Here is a 10,094-nt window from a genome sequence, read left to right on the forward strand (position 1 = left end):
CCTGATGAAATATAAAAATCCTTAAATATCAGTGGAGATTGCCATGCCCAAGAGTCCTTGAAATATCTGGAATTGCCTTCCCCCCCACCCCCCACACAATAATTACTCAAGGAAATGGCCAAAGATCCTTCTGGGTAAAAGCTAGGGAAATTATTATCATATGCACCTGCCATGGTATAGCAGAATCCTTCCTCAAACCAGCCTTTCCTTCAGGCAACAGGTTCTGGGTCAAAGGACTGGCTCAGGTCTGGAAATTGGCCTTTACTTTTCAGTGGGGTGTTTGTTAGCATTACCCTTGTTAGCTACCCCTCTATCTTGCCCCTAAGAACACCACATTGTATCCATTGCTCTCCATGGCCAAGAGCCTCTTGCCACTCATTACAATGGCATCCTCCTTGCTCCTGATGTTCAAGTTTTGCCACCTGGGCTCTGTCAATCTGAGATCTTATCATCCCATTGCTTTCAGGGAGCCTAGTTCTATAATTCTTTTATCATTTTATCATTTCAGCCCTGACCCGCAGAGGACAGTCCCCATTGAGTTTCTCCTTGATGCTTACCCCTCTCACCAGCTCATTCCTTACAGCTCTGGTAAGGGGTACGCCCTCTGGATGACTCCATGAACACAGTGAACTGGTACATTTTCCAATTTTACAGAGTATATCCACTCTGGCATGCCCATTTCTTCGAGCCTTTTGATCTTTTTCTCCACTGTCTGCCAAAGCATTGCTCACTTATCTCCTCCACTTAGTGTGGCGCTGCCTCCCTAAGTTTCTAAGAGCCAACCAAGAGAGTGTTAAATCCTGTATCTCAGAGGAGAGTGCTCTCGTGTGGGTAAACGGTCCATTATCTAACTATATATTCCATCCCCCTTAATCCTTAAGTTGTTCAGAATTCATTCCCATAAATACTCTTCCACTCTTGCTAGTACTTGTTGGCTAGGTCCCGAATCTTCTTTGGAGCATATTCCCTTTCTTCCCTTATCAGGACCGGCGCTCTTCCTGCTAGGTTTTATTATGATTTGACTCCAGGTCAGAGGTCAGCAAACTTTTCGGGTAAAGAGCCAATGAAAAATATTTTAGGTTTTGTGAGCCATGCAGACTCTATCACAACTATTCAAACTCTCCCATTGTAGCATGAAAGCAGCCACAGACAATATGTAATTGAATGGGCATGGCTGTGTTTCAATAAAACTTTATTTACAAAAGCAGACTGTGGGCCTAGATTTGGCCTGTAGGTTGTAGCTGCTGATCCTTATTCTTGTTACTGGTCTAGTGTCGGGGATGGTACATCCTGAGCTGGGAGCATGCTGTCTTGCACAAGGAAGAGGCTTCTGCATCATCTTCAAGCAAGGGGGCAGCACTAGCTTTTTATAGGGAGGAGTGGGCTCAGAGAGCTCAGAGGCATTTGGGGATTCAAGATTTTAGTGCATGGACACAAATGTCTGCATTACAAGTCTCAGCACCTCACTCCCTCCCAACCAGGGCCCCGACCTTGACAAAGCAGACATGCTGGGGTTTGAGAATGTCACCTTCTCTGGAGCTGGGCTGGTCTGGTAATTAAGTCCTAGGCTTGATCCTGGCTTCTTTTCTGCCTCCTGCTGCAGGACATGAGTCTTTATAAAATAAAAAAGCCCTTTGGCTTTCACATGTAGCCTTAAATGGGTGATAAATCACACCAGCCTTTCTCTGCCTTTCTCTAATCCGCTTCATAGCATGAGCAACGAACATCCAATTCCCTCGTGCTTACAACGGCCACCTCCCTTAAACCTCTCAAATACCCGGATCCTGCCCCCACCGAGGCATGCCCTCCCAGCAGTCTGCGGCAAGTCTCCGCTGTGACAGAGTGACACGCTCTGCGTGTCGGGGGCTCTCCGTACTCCACCCGCCCCCCTCCTCTCAGGATGGGGTCCTCACCGACAGCGGGCCAGCTGGTGACCCAGTTAAGAATCTCCTTCCTTGGACCATTCCTGGCACCAGTAGTTCGTTATGCTTCTCTGGAGCACAAACTGAGATGGAGATCTACATGCAAGGCTTTCACTGGGGCGTGCTCTCGGGATCTCTACCTATAAGGAAGTAAGAGAAAAGGGGGTCCAAGGAGGGAGAAGCTGACCTACAATGCAGTCATGATAAAGGCCTCAGGCCATCCTGTGGAGCATTCTGGAGCTGGGAAAGCCATCAGAGTCATCCTCATCAAGCCGGAGGGGTGAGCTGCTGGAAGCAGGGAGGGTGTGGCTGTGGGCAGGGCAGCGTCCTTCCCCTAAGGGCCATTCTCAGAGACCGACTCCTGGCGAGACCCCAAAGGTCAGCGTTCCTGGCAGTGGGGTAGCGAGGGCCTCGGTCCTGAGGCAGGGATCCGGGCTGCTCAACTCGGCACCCACTCCCAGCACCCGCTGAGTGCCTGCATCCCTGGTACCGAGATCAGAGAGGCACCCCGAGCTCGGCTTTTACCATCACACACTCATTACTAGGGATCTTGGAGAAGCCCTGGGTCCAGCTACCTGTTGCGATTGTCATTGTTTTTCTGAAAGGAATTCTAGATAATGAAAGCAGAAAAGTAGCAATGGTTTACTGTCTATAGAAACCTTAAAATCCACTTTTCACAGGTAAAACAACAGGAAGGAAGGAAGGAAGGGAGGGAGGGAGGAAGAAAAAAAGGAAGGAAGGAAAGAGGGAGGGAGGGTGAAAGAGAGGGTGGAAGGGAGGGTGGAAGGGAAGATGAAGAAAAAAAGGAGGAAAATCACGTCTTCCTAAATCACTGCAGCAGTCATAACGACTTACCTAAAGATCGGTATTACAAAAAGGCAATCTTTGTACTTCCCTGTCTTTGACATTTGCTGTTTTTTGGCCTGGCCAGGGAGGGGACATTTTAATAGCAGGACACTGAATTAATGACAGCGGCAAACTTAAAGAGGTCTACCACAATTTAAAAATATACATGTATTTAAGTTGGAATCAACAAAATAAAGTGCCTACCAATGTGTGTGTTATGTATCGATGTCCAAATACACGGAAAGCATTTCCCGCTGAACTCCAAATCCTAATACAGGTGGAGGCAGACAAAATCCTTAAAAAAATTTTTTTTTATTTTTGAAGCTACAAATTATTATAAAATCCCACAAAAGCCAGTGATGGAAATGGTTTCTCAAGATCCTCAAGCCTCATCATAAACTTGTGTAATTTCAAATTCTGATAAATTCTTCAGAAGTTTACTGGCAGGTGTTTCTGCGTGAGATTCTGTACATTGGAGGTGATGAACACGAAGCATCAGTCTGGGGCCTTGTGTACAGATTTTCCCATGTGACTGTGTGTTCAGTTTCTATCCCTATCAATGCAGCGGGTAATGGATTTTATTGGTACCCAAAATATATCATCTCACCTTATCTTTGTTCTTCAGGAAATTAGGTTCCTGGCCAGGGGGATTTTCAACAGACCAGATATGAACTTTCTACACGTTCATTAAGACATTTGTTTAAAAGAAATAAAGAAAATGACTGTTGATGCTGATCTGCTCATTTTCAAACACACACACACACTTCACACATCTCGTCCCCCTCCCCCCACCCAGATATAACAACATTTGGCCATGGATTGTGAGAGGCCACTGCTCCAATCCGGGGATCCTGTAAAGCTGGTTGAAAGGAAAAAAGCAGCAAAGATGTTTCTGGATCCTGAGATGTCTGTTTCTTGCTCACGAAGTTGAGAGAATGAAATGAAATTGCACGGACACAGTCCCGAGCTTGGTGCTGGTACGGGCCCACAATCCCTTACCTATAATCCCCAAATCCCCAGAGCTCTGAATGCTGAAAAGTTTTTTAAAAAATATTTCTTTATTTGAGAGAGAGAGGGAGAGAGAGAGAGACAGCGTGCACATGCGAGTGGGGGAGGGGCAGAGGGAGAGAATCTCGGGCAGACTCTGTGCTGAGGGTGCAGGCAGATGCAGACCTTGATCTCACGACCCTGAGATCATGACCTGAGCTGGAATCAAGAGTCAGATGCTTAACCGCCTGAGCCACCGAGGCGTCCCTGAAAGATTTTTTTTTGTAAATCACTTGGCATTAACACCTGGCCTGCACAGACATGAGTCTATTTCTAGGCCTTGGTGTGAATGGAGTATGTTCTTCTCTTGAAATAGTAATGTGTTCAATCATCACATTGAACCCTGGGATGTTCTAGATCCCAGGGAGATCTGACATTATACACAGAATATGCACCATATTAGCTTCCTAGAACCCCAAAATTTATGAATCCTTAAACACATACAGCTTTTAATATGTATCTGGTCCTCAGATAAGGGTTTGTGTAGCTGCCTTTGTTGGCTCTCTTTTCCTTCCCCTTTTGCGGGCTGTGACCCCCTTCTTCTTTCCCTGGTCATCACTGGCCAGTTTGGAATAGAAGCTACCCTGGATCAGGTCTCCTCTGTGCTTCAGCTCCTGGTGAGCCCCTTGTTGCATATTGTTTGGAAGGCCTACAATGTCCCTGCAAGGGATCTGTAACTAGCCCGATTTTAGTTCAGGAATCTGAGACCGAGAGTAACAAGGTCACTTAGCGAAGGTCAAGAGCTACCAAGGCAGAACCAGAATTGCACCTTAGTCTCTGACTATGCAGCCGTGGTTCTGCGACACACCAGCCTGGAATTTAATTAAGGTGACACTATTTCTTCAGGAGTACTCAGTACTTGTCAAGACACTGCCCCTGTGTACTGAGAGCCAGTAAAATGTAGTGCAGTGGTTCTCAAAGGATGATCCGGGGACCCCTGGGTGGCCCTGAGACCTTTTCAGGGGGTTTGCAAAGTCGAAGCTTTTTTATAATAATATTAAGATGGTATTTGCTTTTTCCACCCTTGTTCTCTCATCAGATTTCAGTGGAGTTTCCAGTATCCACATGATGTGTGTTATACAATAGACAAAATGCAGAAGCAGATGTAGCAATCCAGTTGTCTACTGTTAAGCTGGATTGTAAAAGATATTTGCAAAAATGTAAAATAAGTCCACCCTTTTCACTATGGTTTTTTTAAGGAAGCACAGTTATTTCTCATAAAAATATGGTAATGTTAACATGCAATGATTTTATTATTTTAAAATAAATTAATAAACATTTGAAAGTCTCTCGATCTTAATTTCTAGTACAGTACATATCGATAGATGTAACCAATGAAAACAAAAGATCTACCGAGTTGTCGATACTTTTAAAAAGTGTAAATGGGTTCGGAGACCAAAAGATTTAAGAACTGCTAGTGTAGTGGTTAAAAGGACAGACTCTGGAACCTTACCACCTGGATTAAGTACCCCAACTTTGCCCCTTAGTAGCCAGGGCGACTTCTCTGTGCCTCAGTTTTCCACTGGGAAGATGGGGATATTTCCTATCTCAGAGATGACATTGTTGTGAGGACTAACTAAATTAATACCACTTAAAGTTGTACAACAAAACCTGGCTCTTAGTAAGTTCTTTATTTTAGTTTTTATTCCAACTGAATTTTTACATACTTTTGTGTTTATTTCCAGGAAAAACTTCCCCAAGTTTCATAAGGTGACTAAAAGGACTATACTACCCAATTAACCAAATAAATTTCATTCAATTCAATTAGAAATAGGAAAGACATTTTGTAAGGAGAGTCATATTTCAAGCATAAATATTACAATAGTTTCCACTTACTGTCAATTTAATGTTCTCATCCTCTGGCACTAAGCATTATAAAAGTCTCTTCAGAAAAACTGAAATCCCTCACTTTTACAAATAGAACCTATTTTCCACATGTGCAGATGAGAGGTTTAGAAAATGGGTAATCTGGGGCAGGACAACATGTCTAAGATGCATTACCCCAGGTGAAAATGCTACTTGAGTACCAAATGTGATAGTAATAATGAAACATAAGGAAACAATATCATAACAAATGCCTTGAATCTAGGATTTAGAGGTCTTAGTCAATGCGACCAAAATTGTAGATTTAAGAAACACAGAGTTGATGCTTTGGGTATAGTTTTAATGCTTTTAATATAGTTTTAGGTACACACTAAATATGGATGCATTCTTTTCCTCTAAAGACATGCATCATGTTTACTCTGCAAATAGTTTATATTAGAAGGGTTTTTTTTAATATTATAAGATATTTTGAAGGAGCTGATAAAGTTTGACTTTGCGGAATAGTAGAGGGACCAGCTCACACAATGTGGAGAAACAGGCTTTTCCACGCTCTTTCAATGATGAATGTATACCACAGGCGAGTCACCATTAGACTCTCCTGAGCATCCGGGTCCTAGCATGTAAGGGGGAGGGAAGAGATGGGATGGTGGGATTTACTGAAGCCAGTCCAATGTGTCACCAAAGTGTAAAATTCTATGATTCAAGCCGGCTTTCATTTTTCAGCAGACACAATTGAGTGATTAAGAGCAGCATGACCTTGGGCTATCATGCCTGAGATTCTTCAGCCGTTAAATGGGACTAATCATTGTATTATTTCTTATGGGTATTGTAAAAATTAGGTAATCCAATGGATATTAAGTCCTTGCCCTTAAGCAGTATTGACAGGAAAACTCCCCCATCAGGTGGTAAGGGGAAATCCAAAGTCATGTAGAACGTGTGACGAGTAATGGGGAGGTGCTCCAGTTACCACCGCTAGTGAATGGAGTGGTGGAAGGCAACTATTTTCTTCTGTTCGTGGCTTCTGTGGGGCAGGAATCTGGGGAGGTCTCACCCGGGTCGGTTTTGCTTGGCACTTGCCAGATGGTTGCGATCAGCTGTCAGTGGGTACTGCAGTGGTCTGAAGACTCAGCTGGACTGGACATGCAAGGTGGTGTCCTCGGACGCTGGTGACTGGTGCTGGCTGCTGACTGGGGCCTCAGCTGGGACCGTCAACCACAGCACGTACAGCGACTTCTCCGCGCGGCCTGGGCTGTCTTATAGCGTGACCTCCTAGAGAAGTCAGAATTCTTAGATGGTCAAGTGTCCAAGGAAGCAGGGTGGGAGCCGGATTGCATTTTACGATGCTTCTCGGAAGTCAGCGGTGTCACTCCTGTTGCTTTTTTGTTGGTTATGAGCAAGTCACTAAGGCCAACCCAGCTTCAAGGAGAGGGAAGGTAGACCCCACCTCTCTGTGGGAGGAGGGCCAAGTAATTAGCAGACGTGTTGTAAAGTTGCCAACTAAAACATTCGTTTTCAGTCTGTACTGTCTCCAAAAGAATAAGAAAAGAGAGTATTGAAAATATCATTCTGACTAAATTCCAAACGACCTTGAGGCACCCTTTCCCTGTCTTCCAACACAACCGTGCATAAGAGAATTTAGCTCACCTCAGGTTGAGAACAGGGACGAGAGGGAAGATAAGAAACAGCAACTGCTAGGGGGCACCCGGGTGGCACAGTCGGTTAAGCATCTGCCTTCGGCTCAGGTCATGATCTCACGGTCCTGGGATCGAGTCCTGCGTCGGGCTCCGGCTCTGTGGGGAGTCTGCTTCTCCCTCTCTCTGTCCCTCCCCACTGCTTGTGCTCTCTCTGTCTCAAAGAAATAAATAAATAAACAGCAACTGCTAATTGTAGCTTAAATAAATTTGCATCACGCCATGTCATGTTAGTGTTATCATGGGGTTCGACACTATTATAAACTGCGCTCCTACAACAGAAACTCTGCAGCACAGGGCCTTCAACTTCTTTCACCTAACAGTCCAGCCCGCAGGGGTGTTCAGGGCAGCTCTTCTCCATGATGTCGTTTTGTGACCCTGGTTTCTTCTCACACCATTGGTTGGCTGTCCCCTAAGGTGTTAGCCTCATCTGCATGGGCAACAGGGGCTAATCCGTCACTTCCAGCTGGTGAGAGGAAAAAGGGGCAGATTCTAAAAATGACTCTTGTCTCACAATTGGAGATGATCTGAACTTCGCTTGCATCCATCACCTCGGCTCACAACTGTTGGCCCAAATTCAGCCACACGACCATACCTTGCCCTCATGGGAGGCTAGAAGTAGTTTCTGGCTGGCAAGAAGGAAAACAGATTTGGTAATAACAGCCTGGCCCACAAATGATCAATAAATTATATTCTAAAGTTCAAATGTTTGCAGCATTAACAAGCTAATCAAATCTTCCTTATCTCCATCAATTTCAGCGTCATCATTAATGTACCGATTACAAATGAGTCTAAATGAAATAACGTGTATTCTTCCAAGCACTTTTCAATTTCACTGGGACTACCAGCAATCCTCTTGCAAAAATGTCTGCACATTTAGAGTTAGCAATACAGCTCTTACCTGGTCTTCTCCAAATGAATTATTGTGAATTCCAAATAATATCCAATGGGATCTTAACAGTTTAGAAATAACTAAGGTGGAGGAAAGCAGCTTAAATAAGAATCCACAAATAACCAAAATTGGTTGGGGGCCAAATTTGCTCACATTCTAGGAAAGAAAATGTGGTATTTTCTTTCATGTGTGTAACAGTTATGTTATTTATGCATGTATCATGTGTGTAACATTAAATTCTATGTATTTCTAGATTTAGAACAAGATTCTTTTCACGGGGGCACCTGGGTGGCTCAGTCGTTGGGCATCTGCTTTCGGCTCGGGTTGTGATCCCGGCGTCCTGGGATCGAGCCCTGCATCAGGCTCCCTGCTCCGCGGGAAGCCTGCTTCTCCCTCTCTCACTCCCCCCTGCTTGTGTTCCCTCTCTCGCTGTCTCTCTCTGTCAAATAAATAAATAAAATCTTTAAAACAAAACAAAACAAAAAAGATTCCATGGCTTGCTGCAAATTTAACACTTGCATGAATGTTTATAGCCCCACAGAGTGTGCTCCCTAGGACGGGATGTTGCTGAGGATTCTGTTCGACAGTGTTGCAATAGTAAAAATGCTGTACCAGAAATCACCATTTCTGGTTTCTTTCTGGGTCTCCCTAAACAAGTTACTGAACTTCCCATCTCTGAAATAGCAACACTACCTACACCTCACAGCCGAGAAACAAGATGGCGCACGAAAGCACGTTGTCCTCCGTGAAACACAAATTCACACTCCGCAAAGCAGAAAGAATACATCAAGCCTGTGGCTATCCGCAGCTAGGAAGTGCAGTCAGCAAGGCGGCCAGGGGCTTTGGTTACACGCACAGAGAGAACAAGGTTACGCTCTCTCATTTTTGATCCCAGCCTTGATGTCTCAAGCTAAGGCAGACCAATCCACTTGCCAGGGCCATCTGGTCCCGGTAGAAGTCCCAGCAGGAGAGTGCACACATGTCCTGGTCCGCCAGCCACAACAGCCACCGCTGCCTGGGGACTGGGGAAGAACTTCCATACGATTAGTCCGGCATTCTGGTGCCCACTGTTAGTTCACACAACTGACTTAAGGGTAATGGGCGTTGAGGGGAACTAGCTATAGGAATTTGATTGAACAGAGTTACTTTTGGGTTAATTTGGATTAATTCTAGATTTAATCAAAAGGAAATGTATGGGTAAAGTGGGTCAAAGTAGAAACTTTCAGTTTTAAGTCATGGGACGGGATAAACAGCATGGTGAATATAGTTAATAATACTGTACTGCATATTTGTAAGTTGCTAAGAAAGTAGTATTAAAAGTCCTCAGTGTAAGAAAAAAAAGTTTTATAACTATGTATGGGTGATGTTTAAATTTATTTTTTCCTTGCCCTCCTTCCCAAAGGCAAATAAACTGTATTTTATAAAATTATGATGTGGAGAGGGGCTCCTGGGTGGCTCAGTCGTTAGGCATCTGCCTTCGGCTCAGGTCGTGGTCCCAGGATCCTGGGATTGAGCCCCGCATCGGGCTCCCTGCTCCGCGGGAAGCCTGCTTCTCCCTCTCCCACTCCCCCTGCTTGTGTTCCCTCTCTCGCTGTGTCTCTGTCAAATAAATAAAATCCTTAAAACAAACAAAAAAAATTATGATGTGGAGAGAAGTGATATAGAATTGCTCCACAAACCCAAAACCAAACTAAGAAGGTAGCTCCTTAAGTCTGGAAGGAGATAAATGGAGGGAGTATTTTGTTGGTCAGCAAACATACAAACATACTGTCTTCATTACTCGCCACAGGTAAAACCCTTCAAAGTTAAAAGGGTATGTATACAAATAAGGTACACCGACCGTGCTAGGCTGGTGTGGTAAACAGGGGCGGC

The sequence above is a fragment of the Halichoerus grypus genome, chromosome 2, assembly GCF_964656455.1.
Source record: "Halichoerus grypus chromosome 2, mHalGry1.hap1.1, whole genome shotgun sequence".
NCBI lineage: Eukaryota > Metazoa > Chordata > Mammalia > Carnivora > Phocidae > Halichoerus > Halichoerus grypus.